Source organism: Neophocaena asiaeorientalis, unplaced genomic scaffold (genome assembly GCF_003031525.2).
Source record: "Neophocaena asiaeorientalis asiaeorientalis breed wild unplaced genomic scaffold, Neophocaena_asiaeorientalis_V1.1 scaffold82, whole genome shotgun sequence".
Taxonomy (NCBI): domain Eukaryota; kingdom Metazoa; phylum Chordata; class Mammalia; order Artiodactyla; family Phocoenidae; genus Neophocaena; species Neophocaena asiaeorientalis.
Window position 1 is genome coordinate 6,246,144 of NW_020173068.1, and position 21,666 is coordinate 6,267,809.

The window sequence follows — 21,666 nt, forward strand, 5'->3', positions numbered from 1 at the left end:
CTTGAATATTATGGTCATCATTCCCTCTCTTTTTTACTTTTAAAAATGCCTATTGAATTACACCATGTATATGTAGTAAAATCACAAATATTAAGTGTACAATTCAAACTTATATGTGTGTATGTACAGATTTTTGTGTAACCAGATCAACATATAGAACATTTCCCATGCCTCAGAAGGCTCCCTCATGAGGGAGGCTCCCCTCCCTGCTAATTCTTCCTGCTCTAGGGTAACCAGTATTCTTATCCCTATCACCTTATGTTTGTTTTGCCTGTTCTTAAACATTAAAAAAAGTACACTTCTCCTGATGGGTACTCTTTTTTGTCTGGCTTCTGTCACTCATTGTTATGTTTGTGCAATTCATCTATGCTTTTGCCTGTGGTAATGGTTTGTTCTTTTTATTACTATATGTATAAACATAGCATAATTAATTTTATTAATTCTCCTATTGATAGCATTGGGGTTGTTCCCTTACTTTTTTTTTTTTGTTCCCTTACTTTTCTTGGTATATTGCTTTATTTCATCTATATGTATTTCTAAAAGTATCATTTCCATGTTTACAACTGAGGGAACGGAAGCTCAGAGAAGTTAGGTGACTTGCCTGAGGTCACACAGCAAATAAGCAGCAAAATCAGGTTGACTCCACATTCCTGAACTCTACACCTCAACTGCAAAGGAGTGGGAGAAAGCTCTTCCTCTTTCCACTCTCTGGGACTGAGGGATGGCCCTGGGTATCCAAAAGACCCAGGTGGCCTGACCATCCCTGGAGGCAGCAGGATTGTATGCAGCCTGCTGGCTGGGAACTCTGTGCTTGTGACATGAGCCCATTCTGACCCTCCTAGGCAGCAGTCACAAATACCAGACAACTTTCATGACCACTGTGCTGCGCAGTGTCTGGAAGGCTCAGGGATCAGGGCTCAGCCTCTGTCCCTCTCTAGCCTCAGGCCAGGCTGAGTGAGGTGTGGAGCCACCAGACAGGCATGCCCAGGCTGGCAGCTGTGATGGATGACTCTGGGCTGGCTCCCAGCCACACTTGTCCACACCCTACCTTAGTACTTTGTCCTTGTCTGTATACACTCTGTGATGAGACTTACTCATATTTTTCTTTAAATCAACCCACTTTTTAAAAAACTTAACGATTTTAGTTAATTCTTTAAAAATTTTTTAATTAAAAAAATTTCAAATAGCTAATATAGGTATCTGATACATTATTTAAAAAGTATGAAAATGTTTTCCTCCTACTTTGTCCCCCAGCCACTCAATTTCTTTAAGAGATATACAATCTTATTCTCTTCCTTTGTGTCATCCAGAGATGTGCTATGCATATACAAGCAAATGAATATGTAATCTATTCATTTTTATTTTTGACCAAATGCTTAGACCTTATTTCCTAAATAAATTGGAGATGGTTTCATATCAGTACATGTAGATCTGCCTTGCTCCTTTTCTTTTCTTTTTTTTTTAAGGCTAGCATAATTTTCTAGTACCGTAATTTATCTTATCCCCTACTGATGGACTTTGTCCTTATTCCAATCTTTTCCTATTACAAACAATGTTATGATGGATCACATGTTCATCTGCTATTTTGCTCATTGCCTATTTATCTAAAGGATAAATTCTTAGACATGGAACTGCTGGAACAAGTGGTGTATGTGTTTTTTAAAACAACTTTATAAAAAGTATAATTGACATACCATAAAATCCACAATTCAATGATTTGTAGTAAATTTATTGTTTTTCAATCATTATCATAAACTATTTTTAGAACATTTTCATCACTCTAATAAGACCCCTCATGGTCATTTACATGAGTTAATTCCCATTCCTACCTCCTGTTCCAGGCAACCACTCATCTACCTTCCGTTTCTATAAATTTGCCTTTTCTGGACATTTCAAATACATGGAATTAAATATACAATATGTGACCTTTTGTGTCTGGATTCTTTCCTTTAGCTTAATGGTTTTCAGGTTCATTCATGACATAGCATATATCAATAGCTCATTCCTTTTTATTACTGAATAGTATTCCATTGTATGGATATGGCACATTTTTAAAATTCATTCTTCAATTGATTGACATTTAAGTTTCTTCCCCCCACTTTTTGGCTATTATGAATAACGCTGCTGTGAACAGTCACATGCAAGTCATTGGCATTCATTTTTTTCATTTTTCTTGGGTAGATACATAGAAGTGGAATTGTTGGGTCATATATGTAGAAGTGGAATTGTTGGGCCATATGATAAATATATGCTTAGCTTTTTAAGAAACCAACAGACTGTTTTCCAAAGTGGCTGTACCATTTTACACCTCTACCAGCAAAGTATGAGACTTCCTGTTTCTCCTCATTCTTGCCAACTTTGTTATTGTCTGTTTTTTTTTTTAAATAACCACTCTAGTGGGTATAAAATGACATCTTATTTTGTTTTTCACTAATGGCTAACGATGTCGGGCATCTTTTCATGTGCTTATTCCTGTACTTTCTTTAGTGAAATGTGTTCATATCTATTGCCTCTTTTTATTTTTTAATTAAAAATTTTTTTAAATTAATTAATTAATTAATTAATTTTGGGCTGCGTTGGGTCTTTGTTGCTGCACAGGGGCTTTCTCTAGTTGCAGTGAGTGGGGGCTACTCTTCATTGTGGTGCACAGGTTTCTGTTTGTGGTGGCTTCTCTTGTTGTGGAGCACTGGCTCTAGGCGCATGGGATTCAGTAGTTGTGGCTCACCGGCTCTAGAGCGCAGTCTCAGCAGCTGTGGCACACCGGCTTACTTGCTCCATAGCATGCGGGAACTTCCCGGACCAGGGCTCAAACCCATGTTCCCTGCATTGGCAGGCAGATTCTTAACCAACGCACCACCAGGGAAGTCCTTATTGCCCCTTTTTAAATGGGGTTGTTTGTCTTCTTATTATCAAGTTTTAAGAGATTTTTGTATGGAGGGTGTTGGGGGAGGGATGGATTGGGAGTTGGGGATTAGCAGATGCAAACTATTATATAGAGAATGGATAAACAAGCTTCCACTGTATAGCACAGGGAACTATATTTAATACCCTGTGATAAACCATAATAGAAAAGAATATGAAAAGGAATGCATATATATGTATAACTGAATCACTTTGCTGTACAGGAGAAATTAATGCAACATTGTAAATCAACTATACTTCAATAAAATAAAATTTTTAAAAATTACCATACCAAATTCTACCAAAATAGTTACCTATGAAATAATATGATGTCTGGCATTTGCTTCAAAAGAAGCCATCGGCAGAGGTAATAGATGAAAGCTATTGTTAATGAGTTGCTATTTGAAGCTGGGTGAAGCTGGAAATCCATTATACTATTTTCTTTTCTTTTATGTATCTTTGAAATTTTTCATAATGAAAAGTTTTTGTTGTTGTTTTCTATTTCAGACAAATTTTTGCAAGTTGTTTTATTTACAATGCCAACTTTTTGTGTGTGTGTGTGTGTGTGTTTTTTTTTTTTTTTTTGTACGCGGGCCTCTCACCGCCGTGGCCTCTCCCATTGCGGAGCACAGGCTCCGGACGTGCAGGCTCAGCGGCCATGGCTCACGGGCCCAGCTGCTCCGCGGCATGTGGGATCCTCCCGGACCAGGTCACGAACCCGTGTTCCCTGTATCGGCAGACGGACTCTCAACCACTGCGCCACCAAGAAAGCCCAATGCCAACTTTTAAAAGTCACTAAACTAAAGTTAACTGGACAATAAACTAGGCAGAAATTGCTTTACAAAAAGAGGGAAAGCCCAAAATGCCACTTTCTGTAGAGAACCCACAGTTCAATTTTATTCAGAGCAAAGAAAAAAGAACTTTTGATCATACTAGAAGAAACTGAGCCATAAGTTTGGAATCTGTACTGAAACTACACATGCAGTGAGGACAACATTCTGCTAATACAACTGACTTGCTGCTGCATTTGTGGACTGTTTTTCTAATATTAACAATTATAAACAAAGCAGTGCAACTAGTATTTGGAACAATCCTTAACAGTGTTACAGCATCAGATACAAAGTTTCACTTCTCCTCACACCACTGGTTCTCTTTGTATACCTGGGCTTCCTCTTCTTCAGCAAAATCATTTCTTTTTTTTTTTGCGGTACGCGGGCCTCTCACTGTTGTGGCCGCTCCCGTTGCGGAGCACAGGCTCCAGATGCGCAGGCTCAGCGGCCATGGCTCACGGGCCCAGCTGCTCCGCGGCATGTGGGATCCTCCTGGACCGGGGCACGAACCCGTGTCCCCTGCATCAGCAGGCAGACTCTCAACCACTGCACCACCAGGGAAGCCCTGTAAAATCATTTTTGATACTGAATGTCTTTTGAATCTCCTCAGGAATTTTCCCCTTGATCATACTGGCAACAGTCTTGCAGGTAACATCAAGCAAACCTTTGGTGTCTAAGTAGTTTGCTGCCAGTATAAGCTCAAAAAGTGTTCCTTGGTCAACTTTCAGGAATTCTTGATCCCAAACAGGGATATCATCTGTTCGATTTTCTTTGCTCTCACCATCCTCAGGAGGAGGTGGATCATCCTTGTGGTGGGTGCACCCCTGAATGACCTTTTTTAATATTGCTGCATTAACATTTGGCTAGGGGACTGGATCATCATCTCCTTCATCATCCATTCCCAAATTTTCCAACGTGGTCTTAATAGTCACAGATTGTTTTGCAATTTCAACATCAACTTCAAATATCCCTCCATCACAACTCTGCAACTTAATTGAAGGCATGGTGTTAGGATTCAAGGAGATGGCAGGCCAGAGGCTAATGAGAGCAGGGCGGCGTCTGCAAAAAGAAAAACACAAAAGCTGAGAACAAGGCCAACACCTGTTTTTTTTTTTTTAATTAATTAATTTATTTGTTTTTATTTTTGGCTGTGTTCGGTCTTCGTTGCTGTGCGCGGGCTTTCTCTAGTTGCAGCGAACGGGGACTGCTCTACATTGCAGTGCGTGGGCTTCTCATTGTCGTGGCTTCTCTTGTTGCAAAGCACAGGCTCTAGGCCCGTGGGCTTCAGTAGTTGTGGCACATGGGCCCAATACTTGTGACTGGGCTCCAGTAGTTGTGGCACGTGGGCCCAATAGTTGTGGCTCACAGGCTCAATAGTTGTGGCTCGTGGGTTCTAGAGTGCAGGCTCAGTAGTTGTGGTGCACGGGCTTATTTGCTCTGTCACATGTATGTGGGATTTTCTGGGACCAGGGCTCAAACCCGTGTCAGCTGCATTGGCAGGTGGATTCTTAACCATTGTGCCACCAGGGAGGCCATTTTTTTTGTTTTATTTGTTTGTTTGTTTTTTTGTGGCCACTTTTGGTACCACCTAAAATCATTTTGTGTGCATCATCAGTCCACAACCCCTTGGAAGATACTGGCTTAAAGGACAAGAGTGAGGGCTCTAGAGTCAGGCTGACCAAATTTGAATCCTGCTCCACCAGTTACTAGTTGATCTCAGGCAAGTCCCCAAACCTCTTTGGCACACAGCTGCCTCGTGTGAAAAATCAAGCACTAATTTTAATTGAACACTTACTATGGTCCTGTACTGTGTTAATGCTCTCTCATTTTATCCTCCCCACAACCGTAAGAGTTTAGTCCTGTTTCACAGTTGAGGAAGCAGCCTGAACACACGTGACTGAAGCATTTGACCTTTCAGGACCTGCCCCTCCTCCCTCCAAGTTTAGAAGGTCCTCCAGGACCGAAAACAAAATCACATGTTCCTATATCTCTAATTGCAGCCTTTACCGCCTCTGAAGTTTACATGAGTCAAGGCTGAGCTCTAAGATTCCCCGGAGTTTCTGGTCTGATGACACCTTTCCATCTTGCATAATGTGACCTAGATGCTTGTCTCTTGATTCCATTTTTGCTTGAGGAATTTGCAGGCATGACTTTTTTTTTTAAGACAGGTATAATTCAGTTTAGGATAGACATTTCCAGTGAGAACTGTGGGCAAGAAGTGATTCTCGTCTGCAATCTGTAGCTATGGGCCAATGGGGCTTTCCTAGGAGAGGGACAACTTCACGTTTGAGAGCAAGAAAAGAGGTACTGAGGATAATGAACAAGACTAGGAGAAGCTCTGGCATGCTGTATATTATCTCAGGGAGTTCTTCAGTCCTGCAAATGCTCCTCTGAATCTAAGTCCTCCCAAAAACTGGAGGAGGAGGTGCTGAGCACTCTTTATGGCTATTTATTACTGGTCCTTGGAGGCATTTAATTTCACTACCCCAATGGAGAAAGTGTATAAAGCCCTGGAAGTAGGGTTACCAAATAAAATACATGATACCCAATTCAATCTGAACTTTAGATAAACAATAAAAAAAATTAGTGTAAGAATGTTACATGCAGCATTTGTCACATATTTATACTAAAAAATTATTAATTTTTTATTGCAATTCAAATTTAACTGAGCATCCTACTTATTGTTTTTTAAAGAACCATTTTGGTTTTTTGGTGTTGTTTTGGGTTTTTATAACTAATTTATTTATTTATTTATTTTTGACTGTGGTGGGTCTTCGTTTCTGTGCGAGGGCTTTCTCTGGTTGCGGCGAGCGGGGACCACTCTTCATCACGGTGCGCGGGCCTCTCACTATCGCGGCCTCTCGTTGCGGAGCACAGGCTCCAGACGCGCAGGCTCAGCAGTTGTGGCTCACAGGCCCAGTTGCTCCGCGGCATGCGGGATTCTCCCAGACCAGGGCTCGAACCTGTGTCCCCTGCATTGCCAGGCAGATTCTCAACCACTGCGCCACCAGGGAAGCCCCTTCCTACATTTTTATTTTCTAAATCTGGCAACACTACCTGGGAGGGAGGGACTGAGGTGACTAGGGACAGAACTTGTGTACCTCATTTTGCAGATGACAAAACAGTCTTTTTAAAAAAATAAATTTATTTATTTATTTAATTTTTGCCTGCATTGGGTCTTCACTGCTGCCCGTGAGCTTTCTCTAGTTGCGGCAAGTGGGGGCTTCCTTGCAGTGCGCGGGCTTCTCATTGCGGTGGCTTCTCTTGTTGCAGAGCACGAGCTCTAGGCACTCGGGTTTCAGTAGTTGGGCCATGTGGGCTCAGTAGTTGTGGCTCACGGGCTCTAGAGTGCACGTTCAGTAGTTGTGGCACATGGGCTTAGCTGCTCCATGGCATGTGGGATCTTCCCGGACCAGGGCTCAAACCTGTGTCCCCTGCCTTGGCAGGTGGATTCTTGATCACTGTGCCACCTGGGAAGTCCCTTTTTTTAAAAAACAATATTTATTTATTTATTTAGGCTGTGCTGGGTCTTAGTTGCGGCATGCAGGATCTTTTAGTTGTGGCATGTGGACTCTTAGTTGCATGCCGCAGCTGAGAGTCCACATGTCTAGTTCCCCGACCAGGGATCAAACCCAGGCCCCCTGCATTGGGAGTGTGGAGTCTTACCCACTGGACAACCAGGGAAATCCCAACAAAACAGTCTTAAAGAGGGAAAATGATGAGCCACGACCTCAGGTCTTCAGTGGTTTCTTTGGATCCAGATCTGAAGCTCCCAGAAGCCCCATGCAGTGTCTTCTCTCCATCAACACACAGTTCTGCCACTTTTCAAGTGTTTCCCTTCCTCTGGCATTGAATGCAGAATGGCTCCAGGGAAATGGGGGACAGCAGCGTGACTAGCAATGTGACTGAGTGTTCTGCAGGGAAAGCCAGTAAGTGACAGGTGGCATGTGGGCTGCTGGGGTTTCTCTCCCCACTCCTTCCAGCTCTTCATCCCTGCTTCCTTCTCTCTCCAAAGGCCTGGGAAACTCCTTCCCTTGCTGGTGGGGGCCTCTCCCAGGCTTCCTGCCCCTGCTGTAGCAGGTCTGGGTCCTGTCCCAGGTTGACCTGGCTGCCCAAGGCAGAAGGAGGGTATAGGTGGCTCAAGGCTCTATTAGCCACCAGTCCTACATTCTGACCAGGCCAAGACTAGACTGGCTTTTGGATCAGGGAACTTGGGAGCCAGAGCCACACAGCATGGGAGATGAGGAAATGCCCAGGCTGGGATTCTCTGCCCTTACCAACCCAGCTTCTCCTTGGAGAGCCACCAACTAACTACTTACCCTGGATGTCCTAGAATCTTCACAACATCCTAGGAGGTAGTACCTATTATTCCTATTTAGAGATTTGGCCACTGAGGTTCAGGGGATTTCCCTAAAACCCCTGAAGTAAGATGTTGATAGTCAGAACTAGCTCCTCCTTGATCTATGTGCCTCTGAAGAAGCCTGACATTAATTCTGCTAGGTTCTACCTCCCAGATCACAGCTAATCTACCCTTGGTATGAGCAAGAAGGTTAGGATATCATAGTCCACCCAGCATAGTGGTTCTCAAAATGTGATCCCTAGGCATCAACATCACCTGGGAATTGTTAGAAATGCAAATTCTTGGGCCTGATTCCAGAACTTCCTACCTTAAGAAATTCTGGGCGTGTTACTTGGCAATCTGGGTTTTAATAAGCCCTCCAGCTGATTCTGATGCACTCTAAAGTTTGAGAAGCTGGCATGTAGTAGAAAGAGATGCATTTTTGGAATAAAATGAGTATACATTTAAAACATATATTTGTTTTATATATACTTTTCTTGACATATACAGAAAAATACACATATCATAAATATGCAGCTTGATGAATTTTCACAGAGTGAACATGCCTGTGTACCAGCACCCAGGTCAAGACACAGAACATTTTTACCAGCCCCAAGAACCCCTTTTTTTGTCTCCTTCCTGGTATTACCTTCCCTCAAAGGTAATCACTATCCTGACTTCAAACACCATACATTAGTTTTGCCTAACATTAGATAATTTAAAAATTGTATATGAAGACAGAACCTGGAGCGGACTTCGGTTGGATCCCTGGTTCCTGGCTGAGTGATCTGGACCATTCATCTAATTTCCTTGAGACTCATTTCCCTCTCTGTATAATGGGCATAAAAACACCTCATACCTTAAAGGCACACTGTGTTCCCCAATCTTGCCTAGTAATAAGAATCACCTGGGGCACTAGTTAAACAATCCACATTCCCCCATTCTCTTTTTTTTTTTTTTTTTTTTTTTTGCGGTACGCGGGCCTCTCACCGCCGCGGCCCCTCCCGCCGCGGAGCACAGGCTCCCGGGTGCGCAGGCCCAGCGGCCATGGCCCACGGGCCCAGACGCTCTGCGGCACGTGGGATCCTCACGGACCGGGGCACGAACCCGCGTCCCCTGCATGGGCAGGCGGACTCCCAGCCACTGCGCCACCAGGGAAGCCCTCCCCCATTCTTAATAGGACAAAAATTGGTTGGGGATGCAGAGGTAATTTTTAAAAAAAATTTTTTTTCTAAATTTATTCTTTTGTTTTTGTCATGTGGCGCTGTGCATCTTGCAGAATCTTAGTTCCCCAACCAGGGACTGTACCTGCGCCCTCCACAGTGAAAGCGTGGAGCCTAACCACTGGACCGCCAGGGAATTCCCTCTGCCCCCCAACTTTTTTGTAAAAGCATAGATATATGGCACGTAAATTGATAAACAGTATGTTTGTGATATTAAAATTTCATGAGGCAATTTAGGAAAAAATGTCTAGGACTTCCCTCGTGGTCCAGTGGTTAAACCTCTGTGCTTCCACTACAGGGGGCACGGGCCTGGACTGGGAACTAAGATCCCGCATGCTGCGTGGGGCGACCAAAAAGAAAAAAAAAGTGTAAAAATGTTCCTTACAGAGATGATAATTTCAAAAAAAGGTGAGAAACACTGCCTACCACAGTGATTCTCCAAGTGTGGTCTGTGGTTAAAAATGCAAAATCTGAGGCCTGACCTCAGAGTTACCAAATTGGAAATCCTAGGGGTGAGGCCCAGCAAACTATGGTTTAAGTCCTGCACTTGATTCTGATGGGCACTGGAGTTTGAGAACCATTGCGCTAGACAATGTGAATGGGGTGGGGTTATAGGAATCTGTATGTTTAACAAGCTCTCCTAAGGTACATTGCAGGAAACAATGACATGGAGGATTTGAAAGTATTTGAAAAGTGTAAGTGACTTTACAGATGGTAAAATACTATTTTCATTAAGAGGAACACGCTAAACAATAATAGCAAAGGTCACTAATTACTAAGCACTTAGTTGTGCCTCTGAGTCCACTTGCACAGCCTGTTCTCACAACCCATGACGGAAGTTAAGAGGTTGGACTCTGAAACCAGACTGCCTGGGTTCTTGTCCAACTTGTGACTTGGTTTGTGCATCTGTAAAGTGAGGAAAATGAAGGTACTTCCCTCATAGATTTGTTTTGAGGACTAAAGAATCTTATTGATCAGGGGACTTCCCTGGTGGTCCAGTGGGTAAGACTCCATGCTCCCAATGCATGGGACCCGGGTTCCATTCCTGGTCAGGGAACTAGATCCCGCCTGCATGCCACAACTAAGAAGTCCACACGAAGTCCACATGCGGCAACTAAGACCCTGCATACCACAACTAAGACCCCACGCAGCCTAAATAAATAAATGTGTTAAAAACCAAAAAAGAATCTTATTGATCAGCTCTTAGAACACCTGCCATGTTGGCACCACTTACGTTTAAGCTGTTTTCATCATCCCTAAGTGCACCCTGTTAAAAGGTGGAGTTGAATCCAATCAATGCAACTCCTGAGTGTACTTTCCTAAGGACTAAGCTACAGTTCAGTGGTTCTCAAAGTGTGATCTCCTACCAGTAGTACACCAGAGAGCTTGTCCGAAATGTAAATTATTAAAATTATTAGGTCCTATCCCAGATCTGATGAATTAGAAACCCTGGGGGTGGGGCCCATTTTTTTTTTTTTTTTTTTTTTTTTTTTTTTTTTTTAGTCTTAAGTTTTAACAAGCCCTTCAGGTGATTCTGATGCACACTAGAGTTTTGGATCCGCAGCTACAGCTTTTAGAGGTTCTGGTGTGTGATTAGGAGGGTTTTCAAAAAAGCCTAGAGGTACTGGGAGCAATCCAAGTGTCCCTCCCACCTGACTGAGCGCAAACCCCGATTTAGCTGCGCTCATCAGCCTCTGCGAGCTCTTCCTGCCGGCAGCGGGCTAGTGCGCAAGACCTTCTGGGGCTTGTAGGCCGGATCGCTCTCGAGCTGGAGGCGCCTGCGTGTTGGCCGCCAGCTCGCTCTAGTAGCTGTGGTCCGGGCTCGGGACCGGCTGCCATCTTAGTCGAGGGACGCAAGAGTCGCCGCCGCCCCGAGTCCCGGTAAAAATCCGTGGGCGGACTGGAGGCAGTTCTGGGGAGAGGGAGGGTCCTGGATAAGCGTGTCCGAGGAGAACGAGGGATGGAGGAGTGCGGCGCGTCAGTCGAGACCCCAGAGCCGCGGCTGCTTCCTCTTCTCTCAGAGCCGGTGCCCGTGGGGGGCGCGGGGAGCTCGGGCTTGTGGCAGGGGCCCGGCGGGGGTCGGGGTGGGTCGGCTGGACGCACCCAGCGGCCACTCTTGGGCTCAGGCGTCCGGAGCCCCTAGCCTTACGGGCGCCAACTTATGAGAGGACTGGGCCGCAGTGGGCGCCCGCAGGGTCTGGCCCCGAGCCCCTCAGCCCCGCCCGGGGGCCACTATGCCGCGGCCCGGCCTACGCGCGGGGCCGGGCGGCAGCGGTAGGCGCGGGCGACGTGGCCCTGCGAGGGGCGGTGGCCGGGCCCACCTGCCACTCGCTGCCCTTCCCGAGACTTTTTGGAGCCCCCACTCGCGAGAGGGGCCCAGTACAGCGGCTGCCTCTCTTCTCTCTTCCATTCCCCTCCTCCCTCCATTGTCCCCCAGCATGGTGGTCCCGGCCCCGGCGTCCTCCTCCGCGCCCGCCGTCGGCGCGGAGTTTTGCAGTCGTGGAGCTGTCAGTGTCCTTCCTCCTGAGAGTGCCCTTTTCTTTAGTGGAGAGAAGAAAAAAGTAGCCGTGATGAGGACGTGACTTAGGGGTGACTAAGTGGGGAACTCAAGTTTTCAGACTTAGCTCCGGGCCGCGACTCAAAGAGAGATAAACACACGGTTTTTTTGCCCCAGGTAGACGTTGGGCCCCAAGTTAGCGATGTAACCAGGTGAATTTACAAACTACCCGAAATCCACGGTTCCCAGCAACAACTCAGCTTGTTGTCTTGGTTATATTCATATCTTAATCTTGTTAGATTTTCTGCCATTTTTCTACAGCTTCATTATACTTTTTTGGGAGTGAGGGGTGGGGAAGGACGAGTGGGATTTTTCTTTGAAAATTAACTAGGCACTTGAGCCAGACACTATCATTGTACTTAGTTGGGGTCTCGCATGTATTCCTAACATAATTAGGTCTTAAGGAAGTACTAAAGGCAGTGTATTTCCACCCTGAAAATGGGCTAAGGATTTCTCAGCCGAAGTTCTCATGGCAGCTCTGTTGAGAGGCTTCACTGTGTATTCATAGGTTTACTCAAGGTACGATTACTTCATTTTTAAGATTTACAAATGAAGGTGGAAATTCACCTGCTTTTTTGAACAGTGAATGTAAATTTTTTGGGGTGTGAGTCCAAAAGGAATTCCTTCATCTTCAGCATATGAGTCAAGTCACAAGGATATGATATGAAATAAACAAGTGCAGAATACTTCTTCAGTGTATTCTAGAATAAATCATTTCTATATTAGTTAAAGAACTATCTTTACACCTACTGGAAGAGACAAACCACTAGCCCCCAAATTTGACCATTAGAATAATTAGGGGAGCTTTTGAAACGTAGAAATTTCAGGGCCTCATTCCCTGAGATTGATTTAGTACCTTTGGGTTAAAACTTGCCTCAGGCAATTCTGATGGTTTTGGGAACCATTGAGACAAACAATACTTTGGATAAACCAAAAAGCTTTGAGACTGTAGAGGAGGTAACCAGTTGTGTCCCGGTTGACCTGAGAAGGAGGAAGCATCTGCTTCTGGACCTAAGTTGGGTGTTAGGTGATGAGTAGGATGGGGATTGTGATGGGGAAAGGGAAGGAGGGCAGACAGAGGAAACACCTTAATACTGTGCGTAAATGGGAGAGGATTGTGGAAGAAAAAGAGAGCAGGGAGTGGGATGGGGAAGGAGAGCACTGTGGATGTGAGGCCAGAAAGGTAAAAGGCTACTATATGAAAAGTTCTAAGTATAATGCAAAAAAACTTGTTTTATGTTGTTAGCAATAGATACACATTTTTGAACAGGGAAGTGATATGAGTAGATGTTGGCTTTAGAAAGATTGCTTTGGTGACAAGAGTGAAAAAGGATGGAAGAGTGGCTGTTGCAGAGGTCTAAGTGAGAAGTGAAAGGCTTGACCTTGTAGAGAGGCTGTGGGGATGATCAAGGGATTGGATTTAGTTCTTTACTAGTGCAGTATTGTTGCCCTGTTTTTGTATGAGGATTTCTTTAGGGCTCGTCTGGGTAAAAGGTTCCTTTTCTGTCAAAAGAACCCATTAACAAATCAGAATAATATCGATAGGTTATGTATGTTAATTGTATCAGAATGTATTGTTCTTTAGCATCCTTGATCAGGTGCAATTTGTAGAATTTGGAGATTAGACTGAAATTTATGACTGTCAGTACTATTGATTTAAGCTTGTTGGAAGTGTTTTTCTCCCCCCCTCAGAAACCTGGTTGTAGAATTTTAGAGTTGGAAGAGATTGTAGAGATTATCTACAGTCTGCAGTGGCAGATGTATTTTGTTTTATGGGCCAACTTTCATTTGAAGTAGCTACCAGAGCCCTGTGTTGAGAAGGATTTTGATCATATGCATTCTCTGGGAAAGTGAGTTATGATTGATTAGTGATTCCTCCTGTGGACACTAGTTATCTAATGGGTAGTATATGTGCCAGGTATATGCTATTCTTAGACTAGTCCAACCTGTTAGTTTTCTGTTTGTTTAAAAAAAAACTGGGACTTCCTGGTGGCACAGTGGTTAAGAATCCGCCTGCCAATGCAGGGGACATGGCTCCAAGCCCTGGTCCGGGAAGATCCCACATGCCGAGGAGCAACTAAGTCCGTGTGCCACAACTACTGAGCCTGCACTCTAGAGCCCACAAGCCACAACTACTGAGCCCGCGTCACAACTACTGAAGCCCACACGCCTAGAGCTCATGCTCTGCCACAAGAGAAGCCACCATAAATAGAAGGCCGTGCACCACAACGAAGAGTAGCCCCCGCTCACTGCAACTAGAGAAAGCCCGCATGCAGCAACGAAGACCCAACGCAGCCAAAAATAAATAAATTAAAAAAATAAAAAAAAAACTAGTTAATAATCAGAGCTAGAAGTAGAACCAAGTTTTGTAACTCGTAGCCTCTTCTCCAGTGTATCAAGATGAATGTGTGCTACTAAAGAGCTTTTGGTATTAGACCAAAAGAAAAAAAGTATTTCTAGTCTGAGCCTCTTCACTGTTTAGTTAAGAGTTTAACAAGGAACTTTGGCCTAGAAGTGAGTTTTGTTGTATTCATTCTGGCTTAAGAAATTTGTGTAGGGACTTCCCTGGTGGCGCAGTGGTTAAGAATCCGCCTGCCAGTGCAGGGGACACGGGTTCGAGCCCTGGTCCGGGAAGATCCCACATGCTGTGGAGCAACTGTGCCCGTGTACCACAACTACTGAGCCTGCGCTCTAGAGCCTCTGAGCCACAACTGCTGAGCCCGCGTGCCACAACTACTGAAACCCACGCACATAGAGCCTGTGCTCCGCAACAAGAGAAGCCACCTTAATGAGAAGCCCGCGCACTGCAATGAAGAGTAGCCCCTACTCACCGCAACTAGAGGAAGGCCGTGCACAGCAACGAAGATCCAACGCAACCAAAAATAAATAAATAAATTTATTAAAAAAAAAAGAGGGGGCTTCCCTGGTGGCACAGTGGTTGAGAGTCCGCCTGTCGATGCAGGGGACGCGGGTTCGTGCCCCGGTCCAGGAAGGTCCCACATACCGCGGAGCAGCCGGGCCCGTGAGCCAATGGGGATTGGTTTCCTTTATATGAATTAAGGCAAAAGTGTATAAAGGTTTCCCCCCCTCCTGTATTTATAGCACCTGGTCAAATTCTGGGCTCATAATAAGCACTCAGTAAAGGCATGTTGATTTTTGTGGCTGTAAATGATACTGGCTTTGAGTCAATATAAATTAGCAAGGGGGCGGGTTGCAGAATTGAATTGCAGCATTCTCTGGTTGAGAAGTCAACCCTCAGCTAAAAATGTTGGGTTGGAAACTAGCCTCACAACTAGAAGTAGTTAACCAGAAGCTGTTCCTTGCCTCTGTCCTCTTTCAGTCTAGCAGTGTACTGTCCTTGGAGAACTACTGCCAACTCAGCTCTTTACTTCTTTTCAGAACTGGCTATACTCTGATTCTTGGAGTACTTTTTCTTTTCTTATCCCTAGGAGCTTCCAAGTTGCAAGGATAGTCCTTACTGTGACCCCAATAGGTAGAGTATGTGTTTATATGGCCATCCTCGTTTTGCCATGTAGCCGTATGCAGGTGGGGGTCACCCCTTACAGAATGTGAGTCATTTTCTCCCCGACTCACCTTCTTACCCTGCCTGCTCCATCAAAAATTATCTGTCCCATGAAACTTTTTAAAGGACATTGTGCTGTCAGATTTTTGAGGTCATTGCTGATCTGATGTGTTTAACCATAGGAATAATGTGTTAATGGACCCTCCTTCCTCTCTCAGGTAACATGCATTTAACAGTGGCCTTCTGGAGACAGCGCCTTAACCCAAAGAAGTGACTTCAGTGAAAACTTCAGGTATGGTGGCGTGCCTGTGAGAGAGATTGGGGGGCAAGAATGTTGCTGAGGGTGAGCCCTGGTCATATTAACAGCTGTGAGGAGGTATGGGGAGACACCAGTGTTCATGCTGGCTAAATCAGTTGGTTGAAGAAATAGACAGTTTCTACTTGGACCTGAAACCCAAAGCTGCCTTTAGAAGGATTAGCCAAATTGTACAATGTGAGCCACATTGTACTGTTAATTTGAGTCCTGAGGACTGACTTTTCTGTTTTTCTAGCTTCCCTAGACATACATAAACTTTTCCCACTTGTGCTATTTTATAAACATTTATCTCTGTATACTTGTCCAGACATGTGCATGTATATGGTTAAAAAGTGTAGGAATTAAAAAGAAGACAATATGGTTCAGTGGAAAAAGAATAGAGGACTTGGAAAGAAAAGGTCTGGGTTTTGATTTGATTTTGCCACTGACAAACTGATAGTTGGCAAATTACTTAATATTGACAGGACTCAGTTTATATATCTGTAAAATAGATGTGTTGATTCCTACCTGCCTCCCTGGCATTGTTGTGAGGATCAAATATTGGGTTGGCCAAAAAGTTCTTTCGTTCTTTTTCTGTAAGATGTTATGGAAAAACCCAAACAAACTTTTGGCCAACCCAATAAAATAATACATACTAAATCTTTAGAAAAAAAATGAATTCACAGCTTAAGGCATTATGTAGATCTGCAAGGTGGGAGGAGTTGGCAATAATATTTAAAAGGAAAGCAGGACAAGACAGATGCACTTTAAAAGATCAGGAGAGGAAAAAAAATAAAAGATCAGGAGAGAGAAAAGGAAGACTACTGGTTAAGAATAAAAGTAGAGCATAGGAAAAGTCAAGCAGTAAGAGAATAGGGGGTGAATGAAGTAGAGCACGTGAATTGGTTGGTGAGAAAGCTGAATAGGAAGAGAGGATCCCTTTCATTTGCCTAACCCTAACCTTGCAACTGTTGTCATTACCACCTTTCTTCATATGTGTCTTATCCATACTGGGCTTCTTGTCTCCACTGTAAACGTCATAATAATAAAATGTTTATTATTCATTCAACTGTGTGACCCTTTGTGTTTAGCGTATGTTTTTGTTAACAAATTGCCTTATAAATGCCAAGAGACCAAGGCTGTGACTTGCTTATTATGGTATCCCAGGTCACTGCTATAATCAAATATGTGCTTAATCTGTTTTTTTTTTTTTAATAGTTATGGAGAGAAAAGGAGATAGGCTGTTTTGTGACATACTAGGGAAGGGAAGTGGTAAGAGGAAAAGTAGATAAATAAGAGATAGTAAGAAAAATTCTCAGGATAATGAAAGGAAAGACATGAAAATGAGAAAAATATGTAGAACAAGGGAAAAAGACGGTGTTATCTGCAGTTAATGGAACAAGGCAAATTTCATATCTTTAATGGTGATATAATACCTCACAAAAAGTTATGTACTGGGAAAGATCATTCTCCATACCAAATATCTTTAAAATATTTCTAAAAGTATCCACTTCATCCTGAGCTCACAGAGTAGTTCTTTGTGGAAAGAAAACTGGGCCAATATTCAGGAGACATGGGTTCTGGCCTTGGTATTGCTTGTTACTTAAATTCTGTGATCTTGAGCAATTCGCTTAAATCTCTCTGGACTGCATTACTTGTCTATTGAAAGCATGAACACAATGCTCTCTCCTAGCTCATTGATTATTCTCTGTGCTTCATATGCCAGCTCACTAATTTTTCAGGGCTTTGTTGATACAATATAGGACTGGTCTCAGGAATATCTTATAATAGGACTTCATAAAACCCAGTGCTGGGCTTCCCTGGTGGCACAGTGGTTGAGAGTCCGCCTGCTGATGCAGGGGATACGGGTTCATGCTTGGTCCGGGAAGATCCCACACGCCACGGAGCGGCTGGGCCCGTGAGCCATGGCCGCTGAGCCTGCGCGTCCGGAGCCTGTGCTCCTCAACGGGAGAGGCCCGCGCACTGCAAAAAAAAAAAAAAACCCAGTGCTTTATAAATGAGAAGCCATTTTATTTAAGTTCTATTTTATTTATTTATTTATTATTATTATTATTATTTTGGCTATGCTGCATGGCTTGCGAAATCTCAGTTCCCCAACCAGGGATTGAACCATGCCTCCTGCAGTGGAAGTGTGGAGTTCTAACCACTGGACTGCCAGGGAATTCCCTTAAGTTCTACTTTAAACATTGGTAGAGAGACTTACAGGAAATCTAAGTATAGGAATGTTAAGTTTATAATACTCAGTAAGCATTTATTGAGCCCCTGTTATGCTAGGTCCCAGGGGGTACTCTGCCTCAAGGATTTTGTTTTTGTCAGGAAAACAAACTTGTTCACCGGTAATTATTGTAAACAGCAAGATGATAAATGCTATAATAAGGATTTTGTTGCACTGCAATTTAAGATACTTGGATATCTTGGTTCCTTTAATATAATTGAATATATGCTAACTGCTGCTTTGTGCTAGGCATTGCAGGAACTCATGGAAAAAGCAGTCCCTGCCTTCAAGAAACTTGCAGTTTTTTTCACATCTGCAGACTGTATACCCAAATATATATAACCTTCTACTCCAGGAGAGAGAAGGAGTTTTGTACTGAATCACTTTGTATTTTTTTTTTTTTTTTTTTTGCGGTACGTGGGCCTCTCACTGTTGTGGCCTCTCCTGTTGCGGAGCACAGGCTCCAGACGTGCAGGCCCAGCAGCCATGGCTCATGGGCCCAGCCGCTCCGTGGCATGTGGGATCTTCCCGGGCCGGGACACGAACCCGTGTCTCCTGCATCGGCAGGGGGACTCCAACCACTGCACCACCAGGGAAGCCCCTAAAATTTAGTCTTTGATTCTTCGTTCCAGAGAGTCCGTTCAGTTGGTCACAGAGGAAAGTATGGTAGGGAATCATATTGTAGGGGTTAACAGTATGTACTGGAGTTAGATTGTCTGATTTTGAATTCTGGCTCTACCGTGTCCTGGCAGTGTGACCTTGGCCAAGTTGCTTAACTTCTGTTTGTTTAATTTATTTTATTTATTAAGTTTTTGGCTGTGTTGGGTCTTTGCTGCTGTGCATGGGCTTTCTCTATAGTTGCGGCAAGCGGGAGCTACTCTTCATTGCGGTGTGCGGGCTTCTCATTGTGGTGTCTTCTCTTGGTGCGGAGCACGGGCTCTAGGCCCGCGGGCTCAGTAGTTGTGGCTCGCGGGCTCTAGAGTGCAGGCTCAGTAGTTGTGGTGCTCGGGCCTAGTTGCTCTGCGGCATGTGGGATCTTCCCGGACCAGGGCTTGAACCTGTGTCCCCCACATTGGTAAGCAGATTCTTAACCACTTTGCAACCAGGGAAGCCCTGCTTAACTTCTTTGTGCCTTAGTTTCCTCATCTGTAAATTGAGAATAATAGTAACATGTATCCATAGGGTTGTTGTGTGGACTAAATGAGATAATGTATTTTTGCTTGAACAATAGTTGGCTCAAAATAAGCAGGAAATGTTAATTGCCAGTATTACTGTTGTTGTCATTATCACATTATCATCATCACCAACCTTGTCCTTCTTAAAATTATCTTCTCACTTTATTAATTCATTCAGTAAATTTATCTAGGGTGAGCACTGTAAAGTCAAATGCCTACAAGGGCTAGATGAACATTTTAAACAGTAATGATAGATCAGATTGGGACTTAAGTGATTTAGGGAATTCATGTCACTCCAGTGAGGCAGCTGTTATGCAGCTTTGGCCCACTTTATTTTTTTTAATTGAGATGAAATTCATCATTTAAAAATATATAATTCAGTGTTGGCTCACTATTGATCTGGCAGGGGGCTGAGGAGGGGTGGCGTGTAGACAGAGTATGGCCTGAACATCTTAACTTTTTTCTGAACAGAAGCTAGAATTCCAGATTTTGAGAGAAATTTTTATTTTTAAATGTTGGCAACTTAATGAATTCATAAAAAACTCTGTGAGCCAAGCAAATCACCACTGTGGGCAGGATTTGTCTTGTGGGTTGCCATTCTGTAGCCTCTGATCTGGGGCTCAATTTTTTACAGCATAACCCACGTTCTCTGCCCTCTGGGAAGAAAGTCCTTACCCACGTAGGGATTTTTAAAGTTCAAGCGATACCTTAGAGAAGTCTAGGGCTGAATGAGGAGTATATAGAATAATTAAGGCAAAGAGGAGGAGAGAAGTTATTTAAAACTGGGATTCAGACTGGGCAAAATGGCAGGAATGGACTTGAGATGGTGGAAGTACAGTGAATTTAGATTAATCTGAAGAGGGTTTGTGTGGTCCGCGTAAGAAGAGAAAGTTTGGAAAAATTAAGAGACAAGTGTAGGGGCAGAAAAAATTTCTCTTCTTCCCTTCTAGGTTCTTTGACTGGTCTAATCATTGATATAAGACAGATTAACAGGAGAAAAACAAATTTCCTAAATATGGTATGGGAGCCCCATAAAAGTATGAGACCCAAAGGGCAGCCACCTAATAGAGGCTTATGTGAACATCCTGACCTAAGGGAAGGGGTAGGGGTCTGGGGATACAAAAGGAAGAGGAGAGGAGATGTTTGGAAAATAAGGTTGCCTTGATATGCAGGTAAGTTTCTTAGGTAAAAAGATATCTCTGGCAATAGTTCTCTTCTTGATATAGGCCTCCTTTCCAGTGTAAATTTAGGCAGTTGAGGGGGAGGTAAAGAGCTTTTACTGAATCTGCTGAGTTTTGATTGTTTTTAGCTCAAAAGAATCCTTATGCCAAAGTAGCATATTTTGGGGTGAAAAATTCTGCTCCCCTTCACCAGCCTTTTTATTTTGGGATAAACTTAAGTCTTGTTGACTGACAGGATGAAATGGTATTTTATGAAGATTTATTCGGTAATATTGAGGTCTACAGTATTTAACTAGGGTTGGTAGGGTCTGGAGGTAGGGAGAGCAGGCTAGGGAGGTGGTAGTGAGAATGGAAAGTGACAGACAGAAGCTTGTATTTGGGTCACTCTGTGACAGTAGGACCCTGCAGTAAAGAGGGCAGATTTTGAAAGCTTTTCCCATATTCATTCTTCTGTAAAAAACTGGGATATGTGAGGGTAATACTAAAGAGGCAATCCCTCTTTTTTTTTTTTTGGCTGCGTTGGGTCTTCATTGCTGCGTGCAGGCTTTCTCTAGTTGTGGCGAGTGGGGACCACTCTTTGTTGCAGTGCACGGGCTTCTCATTGCAGTGGCTTCTCTTGTGGAGCACAGACTCTAAGCCTGAGGGCTTCAGTAGTTGTGGCTCGCGGGCTCTAGAGCACAGGCTCAGTAGTTGTGCTCAGTAGTTGTGGCACATGGGCTTACTTGCTCCGCGCCATGTGGGATCTTCCTGGACCAGGGTTTGAACCCGTGTCTCCTGCATTGGCAGGCGGATTCTTAACGACTGCGCCACCAGGGAAGTCCTATCCCTCTTTTTTCATGTTGTGGATCTTCATTACTCAGCCCCAGCACCCTCTTTAATGATGGATCACGTACATAGTCTTATGATTTCCCAGCTTCATAAGAATAGAAAAGGAAGAAGCAAAGTAGTTCAACTGCTTATTACATTTCTAGTTTCACAGTTTTGGTCAGCTCAGTTAATCTCTGAGGAGTTTATGTAGACTTCAGTTTTGGGGGTTTTTTTTTGTTTTTTTTTTTAGACCAGTTTAAACATGGAATTTTTGTATTTAACAAGGTTTGGAAACACTAACAAAAGATTTTTTCCTGGAAAAGATGTAGAATTTTGTTGCAGAAACTTGACAAAGTAATTAATTTATGATTTAGAATGTTTAAAAAAACTGATAAATGTAGAAAGGTGGAATGTGTTTATTTTGTATAATCAGAGAAAGTGATTTTTAGGATTTAATTTTCACCAAGCCTTTTGTTCTGTTTATACTTTCTCATGAAAATTTTCTTGACATACACAGGAAGGTTAATTCCTTATTCTTGACTAAAATGCAAAATGTAGTTATTGTAAGTAGTCTTTTTTTTTTTTTTTTTTTTTTTTTT

The 21,666-nt window shown here is 43.5% G+C and overlaps 1 protein-coding gene and 1 pseudogene across 2 annotated transcripts in view; one reads left to right on the plus strand and one right to left on the minus strand.

Annotated features, from left to right (window-relative positions):
* Nucleotides 1-4,026: 4,026 nt before the first annotated feature.
* On the minus strand, nucleotides 4,027-4,765 carry LOC112398560 (S-phase kinase-associated protein 1-like; annotated as a pseudogene).
* Nucleotides 4,766-11,015: 6,250 nt separating this feature from the next.
* Nucleotides 11,016-21,666, plus strand: part of ITCH (itchy E3 ubiquitin protein ligase) — a 112,066-nt gene continuing 101,415 nt past the window's right edge. For both annotated transcript variants that reach the window (XM_024742887.1, XM_024742885.1), the window contains exons 1-2: nucleotides 11,016-11,174; nucleotides 15,592-15,665. The gene's annotated coding sequence lies outside the window, so the exon portion shown is untranslated. The remainder of the gene's footprint in view (nucleotides 11,175-15,591; nucleotides 15,666-21,666) is intronic.